The sequence below is a fragment of the Lethenteron reissneri genome, chromosome 7 (genome assembly GCF_015708825.2).
Source record: "Lethenteron reissneri isolate LAM-NWPU_2019-01 chromosome 7, ASM1570882v1, whole genome shotgun sequence".
NCBI classification, from domain to species: domain Eukaryota; kingdom Metazoa; phylum Chordata; class Hyperoartia; order Petromyzontiformes; family Petromyzontidae; genus Lethenteron; species Lethenteron reissneri.
Genome location: NC_083785.1, coordinates 6,531,742 through 6,544,681, shown reverse-complemented (window position 1 = coordinate 6,544,681; position 12,940 = coordinate 6,531,742). Strand labels below are relative to the sequence as shown.

General features: G+C 46.0%; 1 protein-coding gene across 1 annotated transcript in view; it reads right to left on the bottom strand.

The window, feature by feature from the left end:
- Positions 1 to 11,822, bottom strand: part of LOC133356808 (signal transducer and activator of transcription 5B-like) — a 49,180-nt gene extending 37,358 nt beyond the window's left edge. The window contains 1 exon segment of the mRNA XM_061574507.1: positions 11,739 to 11,822. The gene's annotated coding sequence lies outside the window, so the exon portion shown is untranslated.
- Positions 11,823 to 12,940: the final 1,118 nt, after the last annotated feature.

Sequence of the window (12,940 nt, the reverse complement as noted above, 5' to 3'; positions counted from 1 at the left end):
CCCACCACAATTCATTTGGTTTCTACTTTCACAACTCAAAGCACCTTACATCACGTTTCATCCCAACCATCGCAATGCCCAGCTACAGTCTATCCAAGGGGACCCTCAGCCGTGTGGAACAGCACCAGCCTGCAAATGGGCATTAGTCTGCCAATAGGGGGGGGGGGGGTCGATGTCGTTGTAGTTTTCTCCCAAATCAGTAATTTGTGAGTAATTGATAAAATTTGGACCATGACGTGGCACACAGACAGCGTGTATTTAAAGTTCAACTTCTTCTTCTCCTTTGGTATGGCAGGAGGGAAAAGCCAAGAGTTGTTAAAGCACACGCAGCATTTCCCGGGGCAGCCATTGGTGCTTGAATCGCTGCAACGAGCGGCAAACACGCGATTGCTCGCTTGTGACGCCGCGCCAAAAATTATGAATTTTTTTTTATAAAAATACCATTCTTAGCAGCTTCTGACTAATTACAGCGAAAGAAAAGACGGATATACACACCGGCTGAGAGGCGGTGGTCGAAAGTGCTTTTGTCTCGAAGTCCTGCGTGCCAGCTTGCAATTTTGCGGCTATGAACTTCTGTTTTGTTCATGACCAAGTGGTTTTTTTTGTATAAAAATTAAGCCGCGTGCCTGATGCAAACTTTCCATGAATGAAAAGCACAAATGAACCCTTCCCGTGGCTTTTTAGAATTTGTGAATTACACAACATTTTTCTAATTAAGCGCCGATAATGATCTCTTCTCGGTTCACTCTCGTGAAAACGAGGCTGTTGCAGTAAAGAGTGACACAGGCTGTATCGGGAAACCACCAAAAGGGTTCAGGGAGCCAGTACGCCAGATTTTGGGGAAAAACAAGACCATGATTTTCCCTGCCTGCTCCGCCCTGATACTCTGATACCATGTGGTCACATCGGCAAGGCAGTCAGCCCCTCGATCGCACAACTTCAGACGATAAGCCGAGTGACCACGGTAAAATGAAAGCTGCTATGACGGGACTTCTCAAGACCGAACAGTTGATATTTATTGCCAGAGAATAGGGGAAAGCATATTCTCGCAGTTGATATTTCATACTCTTTGACAGAAAATAACATTGACACGAATACCACCAGTGCCCGTGACATGATACACAGCAGTGGCCACTCGGCAATGAAGAGTATAAGAGTGCTTTCTCTGTTGCAGCAGAGATGAGAGATCGGAATCCCAAGGAGCGACGCTACAATGTTGCGGCTATGTCGAATGGAAATGAGGAGGAATGAAACTATAAGCCTTAGTGTAAGCACTAATGCTCTCCAGAATGTAAGTGAGCATAGAGATGGATATTATTATTCTGGGTTCTTTCGGTAAATCTTGCTGTAGATTTCACACCTGATGATGATTGCTTGTGTTGCAGTCGATACGTCGTGAGAATTTTATTGATTTATATTTGTATTATTTTCCTTCTACGTGACTTACCGAAAGAACCAAGAATATGAATCCATGCAGTTACAAATGCTTTAAATAAAAATTTATGGACATTATTGTTAAGCTTGTATCCCCGAGAAAGCCGAACTGATTCTGAAGACTGTTGTCAAGAAAGTCCTGACATGTTTTGACAGTAGGGGGCGATGTTGATTTGCGTAGATCCAATTGAGCGAGCTACAGGTTATTTTCCTGAATTGAGATGTTTTGGCTAATACCAGTTGTATGTTTTGTTCGTGTAAATATTTATGACGACAATGACAAAACAGGTGGAAAATGTCTTATCTTTGAAAACGGGCAGGAAAGCATCACCACCCCCTGCTAGAGACATTTTGAAGATGCTCTGCCCCGTTTGGATGTCTGGTTGAGGTTGCCAGCAAAGTGGCCACTTGACAGACACGAATAAGCGGGACAATATCAGGGTTAGAGGAATATCTCTCCAGACCGGAAGAGGGAGAACTAAATGTGTATGCATTGTCTTGAGTGCTGTATTAATACGATGACGAAAAACCGGGACTTTTACTATTCCAAGAAGATTTGCACAATTCCCAGGACAGCAAATTCAAAAGCGGACATCCTGGGAAAATTCTGCTGGGACAGGTGGCAAATATAGTTGTGGGAGAGTGCTATAGCCAGTTATTTCATGAGCGCAAAGCAGATATTTTACTTGTCGGTACCACCTGAGTTGTCATAACGTTAATGGTTCCAACATATTGATTAATGTGATGTCCATTTAATAATAGTCTTGCAACCTTATATGGGTACCAATTTCTGCTCTGGCCCATGGCCCTAAGTGTTCTCTGCCATAGCTTTACGTCCAGGCAGCGGATGCACCACCACGACCTGCTATAGACACCCTGAATGGGCTCCACCCTGCGCGCACGTCTGGTTCAAGTCGCGAGAGAGTGCTTTAGCCGCTCTGCTCTGGCTGTAAGGTTCTTACACATCCCCTCTGTAGTCAGAGGGCACTGATCACGCTGGAACAGCCGGCTCCGCTAAAAAGTACTTCATTTATTTTTAGTCCATGGCCACTCTGCATTACAGGCTTTTTGGCGGATGTACTGAGCAAACGTAATATATATATTTTTTAAATACCCAGACACATAATGGAATTAATCGCGTTTGGGCCACGCCGATCTGTAGATCTCGGCAAGGCAACGGTCGGAGCGTGGTCGGGAACGACGGTTCGCGCGGCAAAAACAGCTAGGGGTCGCCGAGGTGGCGACAACGCACCCAGAGCGTCCGCCACCAACCGGCGCACGTTGTTTGCCAGAGCTGCTGCTGGACGGGGCTTACGAGCGAAGTGACAAAAGCGGGAGAGCCATGGAAACAGCAAGCACTGCGCCGTCACTCCTCACGAGGGCTGCATCCCTGCTTACACAGCAGCCCCCCCCACCGGCCCCCCGCCCCCCACCGCAACGACTAACATGAAGAAGATATTGAATAGCCGGGCAACGATTCGGGGCTGTAACGATTCACTGATTAATATGGATTGTCGAGCTCACGAAAGATGCATGATCCCAATGCATGCACATTTTCCTTAAATGGTCGCGATACGCAGAGGAGGTATCATGCTTGTTAACTCACGCAGAAAATCGCGTGCAAGAATTTTTCAGCGAATGCTTTCAGTATGTAATGGGTTCTCGTGACCCTTGCATCCGATGCATTCACTGCATCCACAAAAAAGATAAAGAATCGATTCTAGAATTAAAATCGGAAAAATGTATTGTGGCAAATGATCGAATGTCCACGCAGGTGAATTGTTACACCCACAATTGACAGGTTTCGGATTAGGCGCGTATCGATGCATCAATTTATCAATTAAGAGTTATTCTTACGCACACGATGCTGCAGATACAAAAACGTGACGAATAAGAATCAATACTTGAATCCAATAATCACCCTGAACTGTTGAAATTCATCAAATCACTGGGAGGGGGTAGGGGAGGATGAATCATCGCATGCCTCGTAATGACCATCCAGCACAACAGACTGGAAAAATGAGAAATAAGACCAACAGGATGGTAAAAACAAACAATTAATGAAAAAATACATGAATATTCATCGAATCTCTAGGGGCAGGGTTGAACCATAACATGCTCAAAACAAAATTTTCCATAGACCAGCACAGAACACACTCCACGGCAGGCCACATCGCAACACAACTTCTAATGGGCAGCGCCACACTGGACTTTCAATCCAGAGGTCGCCAGTTATATCGCCCTGCACGGCAGTTGAAACAATGCTGCAGGTTTTTTTTTTATCTCCCTCGTCTCCAGCCACACAGCAGTATAAATAGGGCTCACCGCGGCTGTCCAATCGGCAGGTCGAATGCCGTGGATTCAAGTGTGGATGCTCCCACCTCTTCGAAGACATCTCGTTGGCGTGTGTTACATCCGGCTCAAAATTACACTCCCTCGAATGAAAGTCCTTCCACCGGCAACAGCGATAAATTTCAGGGCTGCACCTTTACTTTTTTACTTTATAAACAAAAGAAAGGCACAACGCACATGCACTAGGAAATGCTGAGGGGGGGGAGGGAAGCATTGAGCTGCCCGTTCCAGAAGGTGTTGCGCCGTGGCCTGCCTTGGGTGGTAACCGCTGGCCGAGTAAACAAAAGAGGGAAACGCTGCACATGAACTCACTCACAATGCCGTGTCAGTACATTTTTTTTCTACACCACCGCTAACCAAAATATCACGTGACTTACCGAAAACGATTTCAGCTCGCGCTTGGTGACATTTAACGTTCCAACAATGAAGCCATCGCCTTCATGATTTACATAAAAAAAATCCCACATCATCATCAGCAGCAGCCATGATCAATCCACTGCTGGTTGGAGGGGTCCCCATGACGTCACCATTAACCAGAATCCTGCTGTAACAATCCACCTAGGACGTATATACGAGCTGGTTTCACCATTCCATCTCCACAGTGGACGTTACCTCTCGGACAGCAGTGGTTAGCGACGAGCACTTTAAACCTAGTCACCTGAGTTCAATTGTAAGTAACAGGTAATGTAAGTAGCCCCTGACATCTGAACTGAACTTTGCTTCCAACCACTTTCATCAACTTGCACTGGGCAGCTTAATGAAGATACGAAAAACGAAGACTCCTTATGACCTTCACAGCGTGGGGGAGACCCAAACAGAGCAGTGGATTGTCAAAGGAATTTCAATTATTTAAAGCTATTGTTACGATTCCAATAACAATAAGATTGTGTTTTTTTATTACCACAACGCTGTAAAGTACATAAACAAATCATGTGTGCTGTGTAATTCACAAGAACATTGACTCAGCAGTAGATTCTGCATCATTAATCTACGCCGACAACAGTAACCACTACCTTTTATGCAATGCAGACTTAATTAATGAACTCATACAAACAAATCGATATCGCCGGAAAAATAAATCAGACAGTCCTCAAGAGCATGTCAGTTTCTAAAGCACTTTGGTTGAAAGGTTGGCCTGTGAATGTTTTTCATCTCATCTCAAATACCAGTTCTGATTCTTGTGTACAGTGCTTGAAAAACTGTGCTGATTTTTGCCCACGCAACATCGGCACTCCGGAACATAATCTACGCAGCTCACCCGCGTGATTCCCTGAAGTGCTCCCTGTTTGGCACCTCCGCGACGATGCCGATGATGTGATGCCGCGACGAGGGACACTGCGCAGCACAGCACCTACACCAGCCAGCCTTGCACTGCGGTCTACTGGAGGAGTACTTAGACTGTCTGGCACCGTTCAGGGTTTTTTATGATGAGCTAAGCCAATGTTACCGTGACTCAGACTGACTCACGAGAACGGGCTTTATTTTTGTTTGGGATAAAGTTTATGCAAGCTTCAAGAGAAGGCGAGAAAAGACGTCGATCCTCCAGATGCCACCCACTGGATTTCCCATCGCAGAAGTCAGCAGAAGTCAGCAGAAGGGGCAAAAACAACAAAAAAACGCATGCTCTTCATAGCTCTGTCGTGACTACCGCTGCTGGTGCTGCTAACCAAGCGGGCATGTGTGTGGGGGCGGAGCGATTTGATCACATCGTCAGGGGCTCAGCTCAGTGGGACAGAGCCCACGCTCCGATTACGGCGCTAATGCCCGAGCCATTTTCATTTTGCTAAACTTTTGCTGCGGCCGAAAAAATGAGCTCCAGTGTTTAGTCTGAAGCCCCGTGGTGTTTATGCTGCTTCAGAGGAACAAAGTTAAAAATACTATTTGCTCAACATCGTTGGTATTTACCACATCTGGAATTTATTTTTCTCTTACTAAAATGTTTCGCTGGTCGAAATATTTTATGTGCACATCTAACAGGGGGCTGCAGACACGCATACCGAATTACATTACCACATATGACAAGCCTATTAATTTCAAACAAAGGTCAAAACTTGAACTCTGGGGAAAAATCTCATAAGAAACAAATTGGCTATGGAATACTTTCTCGTCGCACGTTAAAATACTAAGCCTCAAATGGGGCCCCCCCCCCTCACCACAACTCAATTTAGTTACTTCACATCGGTCTCATTTCGGTAATTGTTAAAAGAAAATTTCGATTATACCTGCACACACACCGCATTTATTTCCATGACGGATAAAACAAGCTCAGTAAATTAAACCCGCAGACACGCCTCGCCATGTTTTTAAATATTTCGCCAGTCATCTGAACAATGTGAAAAATGTGTGTATCCTTGGAAACGGTCAGAAATCCCGTTGTTTTAAACCAGTCGCCCGACATCCTGAACTGAAATGGGGATTCGTATCGCCGAGCACAAATCTGACCAAAACCTCAAAAAGAGCGGTGTTCATTTCATCAACAAAACGAGTGCCGAAAATAGTCGTCGACGTAGCACGTTTTAGTTTTGGCCGGCCGATGACTACGAGGGGGCGAAAGTTATTCAGCGCGACGTGTGACTACGACCGCCTACCACCGATAAAGGTGGGCGACTATTAAGAGTCTAACTTAACATGAGTCAATGAAGGTGCAGGTTGAGATCATTTATATTGCAGTTCACCGAGGAAGACCAAATATGGTAAATATATATATGACTTAAAGCTTTCGTGACTGCAGGAATACATATTCTATGGGTCTTTCGGTAAAGCCATGTGGCTTTACCGAAAGACCAATAGAATATATATGCATGTTAATGCCCTCTTTGGCTGACCTAACAATATCAGTATTGGGGACGGGGAGAAAAATTCCGCAGCCCTCGCCACGAACATTTCATGAGAATGGGCGGACTAAAAATTTGACTGCTTTCATCGACTAGGCTAAGGGAATGACTAAATGAAAATCCGCAGGCGAGAAAAAAAACACTTGAGTAAAATTCCACAGGATGTTGTTGGAATATATTAAGACTACGACTAAAATAATATAAATGCTGACTAAATTAACACTGCCTCGGCGGGCGGCGCGGGGGTCCAAGGTATACGTCGTTTTGTTTCGTTTAAGATCCAAAACCCAGAATACACCCCACACCCGTTCCCATTCAAATGTAAAACTTACATCACAAAGGCACACTTAGCGCCGCCAGACCATGCACTTACAAGGAAGCACTTATCCTACCCCTAACGCAAATAAAAAAGCCCTCCGTGTAGCCAAGTACAGAGCATCGCTGGACCTTTCTTTAACTTACCCAGGTTACCATGGAGCATGGCAAAGCCCATTAGCCCGAGTATGTGCGTCAGGCTGCTGCGTAGGTTATCGTGGTTGTACTGCATAGCTCTCCAATCTGTTTTCGGGTTGTACCGTGCATATGTTGTTCTGCATTATGTCTGAAATTCGCTCTGTGCTGGGAGTTTCTTCAGGAACTGAATTCAGTTCTGCGTGCTGGGGAGTTTCTTAAGGCAGTCAAGCGTGGTGCTAAACACGAAACATCAAACGTCGAACAACGCACGGCATAACCAAGGAAACACAATGGAGAGGTCGTCTTAAGCTTGCTCAAGGAGGCAACACAACACCTGCTGACTAATATTCCAACCATTCTCGCTTGCCAAAAGGGCTCAAGCACCGGGGGCAACTGTGGCGAGCGGCTTGCTAGTTGCACATAGCAGATAATTACCAAGGCCCTTCATGTGTGAAAAGCTCAAGCATGCCCCCTTACCAATGCTTTCCGTGGCAGAAACTACCAAAATATAAAGCATCTTTTCCTGCAGTCATGCACATGTTCTGAGATTGCACCACAGGTTTCCGGTACACTTAAAATACTTTCAATAACCAAATGGACCTAAACAAACGTAAAACAGTTACCGTCAAGTGTAAGGTTAAGTTTATGCAGGAAAAAAAACCCATGACATTTTTAATTGACCGTAACGATTCAAAAGCGGTGAATCAGTGAGAAATGAACCCACAATCAGTTAAAATGTTGGCAGATCGATGGATAACTGTGATGGGATTAGAGACGTGTGGCCAGATAACTGCGAGATGTTTTTGGAGGTCAGCTTTAATTATAATTGTTTTGTTCACAGAACCAACACGTTGTAAATCACATACGTTAGTGACGACTCGTATTTTGTAAACAAACAGCGAGCTCACAGTCGTCTTGTAATCCTGTTTAACAGACATCATTACTACTGCGCACACTGCTTTGTAGCTCGTAACTCTAAAGTAATTATTCTTTCAGCTCCGTTGACATTACTTTCAATCATGTTCCATCGATGCGGCGGGCATATTTCACACGCAAGGTCCCTTGCACTCAAAATCACGGGCGTGTGCCTTTTTAAAATTCCAGCAGAGCAGCAACGAACCTTTCCGACTGCATTAAAGCAGACAGATTTCAGATTACGTCCCAGGGACAACTTTGCGGTCTCCATCGGGCGGTGCAGCTGGCATCGCTTGCTCGCCGTGAATACGAAACGCAACCTCGTGTCTTTACGCCCCATCTCAGCTCGTACGGCCGACGGCGGAAAACAACAGACCGAGCGATAGTTAGCCTGTCCGCATTCCCGACAGCCACAGGCATGCAGTGACCCACTTATTCGAGAAGCCTACTGAGGGGGCGTGTGGGGCAGGCTGTGTGCCTGACCCGTGGCCCGCGCCCGTCACCACGGACCCCGTCTCCTGCTCCCCTAATTGCCGCCTGCGCCACCGCCCTGCACATGTTCGGCAGCCGCGCCAGGTTGTCCTGAGCTGCACTTGGGCTTTTCCACATGACCACACACTGGCGCGTAGCCGTGGCTGGAGTGGAGAAAGAAAGATTCTTGCTGCGCTCCGCCAGGCGTTAACAAACTAATTTTGTACCTGGCGCAAAACAATTTGACGGGGTTAAGGTGAACAATTGATTGTTTAGGCTCGGTGTGCGAGTATAGTTCAGGATTGGTGTAAGTGAACAAGGGTAGGAGCAGAACCCCGGTGGCGTGCGAGGATGGAAATATGTTTTAATGGAGCACGTTGTTTACGGCAGCGGAGGAAACTGCAGTCCTTCAACTGCAGTGGCACAAATTACAATGTCGTTGTTGGCTATCGTGTGGGATAGAGTTACAACTACATTGCAACAATCAATGAAACCCCGTGTTTTTATGGTCTTTGCTAATCCAACAATCTTTCACTATGTGCCAGTACTCAAACAAAACACACCTTTCCCAAGAGATAGGTAGTGGGGGAGGGAGAGAACGGAACTTCTGAATATGAGGAAAATATGAATAAAAGTTGCACACTAAAACTTTACAAGTCTTTCTCTGATATTTAAATAAATATAGTAAGGGGAACGGTAGAATTGTGGTGAAAACACTGTGAATAAACCTGGCGACCCGAGTTCTATTCCTGATCAAGTCTAACATCAGTGGCCAATAGTATCCGAAATGGTTATAGGCTCCCCCATATAACCAACCTGCACTGACCAGTGTGGTTAAATATGATCAATCAACGCCATAAGCAATGCGGCATAAGGAGTGGATTATCAGGGGGCTTCATAATATCACATTATTATAAACACAGCAAAGAGGTAAATACTTTATTATAACACAGAATTCTGAAGTGTCAAGAGTTTACAGTATATTTTACACAACAGTTTATAAAAAAGGAAACATTTGGTATAGATTACCGTGTACATACTTAGACATGCAGTATATGCAGTCTACACTTATAAATATACACATGCGTGTATTTTTACGACTGCACTCCATAAGGATTTCACTGTCCCCGTGATCAAAATAGCGAGGGTTATTACTCATCCCTGTTGTCAAACCTGCGTGATAAACATTCCATGTTCCTATGACAGATTCCACTCTCCTCCTCAAGTAACATTCCGCACTTAAGAAGAATCAAGCCAGTCTCACAATTTATCGCAAAATATACCTCCCCAACAATAACAATGTTTATTTACATCGGCGGTCCAGAATCACTGCTTGAAATTCCACGTTAACATTCCGAAGGACAGTGTGACCACGTGAAAACAACAGTTGCCTTCTGACCAAGTGGAGAAGACGCATAAACATGTGGATGTGTACATGTACAGCCCTTTGGTCAATCCACTGCTTGACGAAGGCTTCACCACGACACACGGGCCATCGGGGTTAACCGACAATGTCGTCACGTTGGTCAGTGCCAAAGACTCGATTAGCTACCACTCAGCATTGATGTTAGCCGTGGCTGGGAATACAACTCTCATTGTGTCAGAGCTGCACTGTGGTACTAATTGTATGGACCAATGAAGGATAAGGCTGACAACGATCCTGTTCTGGATTTAAATTCGCAATGTCATCACCACTCAGTGGATAGGGAAATCCCCTGCCATTCCAACTAAATTCACCACGTGCAAACACAACACACCTACTATATATACTCTTTCGAGAAAAAAACCTGAAAAGATAAATTCACTAAACATACATGTAGAGGAAAACAGAAACGAACGATTATGGAAGATACTATGCAAAGGGAAAAACAACCCTTAATCTTGTAGATTACGTGCGTGCCAGGGCTGTGTGTTCCGGGCAATATGACACGAGTTCGGTGATTGAAAAAAAACGTTCAAGTGACTCTCAGACACTCTCCAGTGACATCACGGCGGTCGGACTTCCTGAAATTCAACGTCAAATGTCGTGACATCAAGCGCACGCCAAAAACTTCCTCCAAAGTACATTTTGTTCGATTTAGAGAAGCTTCAAACTGGTGTATGACTGCTCTGGAGAACACATTACAGGCTTGTTGCTACTGGAGCAGATCTGTTTGGCTTATTGATAGGGCCGCTTAAGGGAGGATGATCGGGGAGAGGTCGCGCATTCCTGCGCCATGGAGCAGTGCCACGTAACGGTCAACCATAATAACAGCCTTAACAAACAGAACAATAATAAGCATAACAATAACCACAATGTTCACGATAACCACAATAATACCTACAACGATAGCAATAACAACAATAACCGTAACAACCAAAACAATTTTAACAACAATGACAAGCACAACCATAACAACAACAATAAACATTCACAAGGGCAGCCAGCTGCTTAGAGCTACACCAATCTCAACCACAAAAATAACAACAACAACAACACAACAACCGAAACAACTGCAACCACTATAGGCACGACAGCGCCAGTCGTAACGATACGCCGACCACAACAGCAACCACAATAACACCCACCACCACCACCACCACAATAACAACAACACGATTCACAATCACAACAACCACGTAAAGGCGCAGCCAGTGGCTCTGAGCCACAATCTTTGGTAACTCCCTCAAGTCAACCTCGTAGATTCAAACCCTCAGTCAACCAACAACCCATTTAGCCACTCTAAAGTCACCTCCCAGACACTCAACTCGTCACCTTTGAAGCCAACCCTCCTCCGCATCACCTCAAATTAGTTACCATCTCACCCCCTTCAAGTCCTTAATCTCGTTACCTCCCGAGTCACCTTCTCCAATCGTCTCAAGTCACCCCACAAAGTCGCTCGTCTCAAGTCACCCCCACCAGGTCACCCTCTGGCTCTGTCCGGGGGCGACTGCACCTCCGCGGGCGAGGGCGTCCAGGCGAGCCCGAGGCTCCAAGGCCGGAGGCCGCGAACCCCCGAACCGCCTCAGCAGCAGCTACTGCTGCTGCGGCTGCTGCAGCAGCAATCCCGACTGGGGGCGGCGCGGCTGGTGAGGCTTATCCCCTTCACCTCGCACGGCTCTCACGGACCGTGAGAACCCGGCAAGGAACGGCAGAACGCGAGGAAGGTAACGCCGCGTGAGAGACTGAACCCAGGGGCGGGTGGTTCCAGTCGTCGGCAGCAACCAGTTTCCTCCTTCTGCCTCACAGTCGCGGGCCATCGCCACCATCACTGTCATCGTCGCCATCGCGCGGCTTACCCAAGTGAGAGCGCGGTCGGAGGCGAGGAGGCGAGCGAGAGGCGTGCGGGAGCTGAGGAGCCGAGGTCCGCGGTCGCCTCCTCCTCCGCCTCCCCCCTTACTCACAAACCTCGCGCAGGAAACCGTAAACACGGCCGTGACGTCACCGCACACGCCTGTCAATCACCGCCGAGCCACGCCCACCAGCGTCGGGTTTGTGTGGGGAGGGGCGGGGGAAGTAACGCCCCTGAAGATGACGTCATCACGCGACAGCTGTCAATCTGCAGCCGCGAAGCCTCGCCCACTTCGCAACTGCGTGTGCAGGGGTGACGAACAAGGGCCAGGTCTCGGAACGTCGTCTGTTATTTGTATTCCTTTTAAGGGCCATACAGTGTTGTTGACGAACTTGTTGAGTTTTTTGTTCTTTTGTACCTTTGCATCACTGCCAATTTAGAGAAAAAGAGCTTTGTAGTCTTAGGTTTTTTCGGTAAAGTCACGTAGGTAAAAAGAAATAATAAAAAAAATAGAAATAATAGTAGAAATAAAATAATAAATCACGACGTTTCGGAGGCATCAGGTGGGACCGTCACAGCTAAATTTACTGTATCAAGTGAGGCAAAATTCCAAGAGACAAGCTCTTAAATACAAGCTTTATAGCCCATCGGATTCCTCCAGGATAACTAAATAGGCTGATTCTGAATTTGTTTGACTGGAACAAAAATATATAACAGGCGACGTTTCGGGGAATGCCCCTCAATAGCACGTGAATATAGACACCCGATTGATATAGCGGATAATACGAGTTGCAGACTGCGCCTTACATCGTGGGGCCTTATAAGAATGAACTTTAAAAGTCAGAATCTTTATTTCTCCTGGAGGAATCCGATGAGCTATGAAGCTCTTTTTCGCAGATGTCCAGTAGGGGCGGATCAGCAAGTTACGACGACAAACAATGCCGCAAAACGATGGGAGCGCAAAGTACTGCAGAGGAAGCGGTCGGCAAGTCACTAAAAACAGGATATAAGTACAATTTTGATTTAAAGCTTTCGTGACTGCAGGGATTCATTTTCTTGGTTCTTTCGGTAAAGTCACGTAGAAGGGAAATAATAAAATAATATTAAATTATATAAATATAAACAATAAATATACAACTTTTTTCAAATGTTCTTGCTGTGGATTTCACACCTGATGACGATTGCTTGTGTTGCAGTCGAAACGTCGTG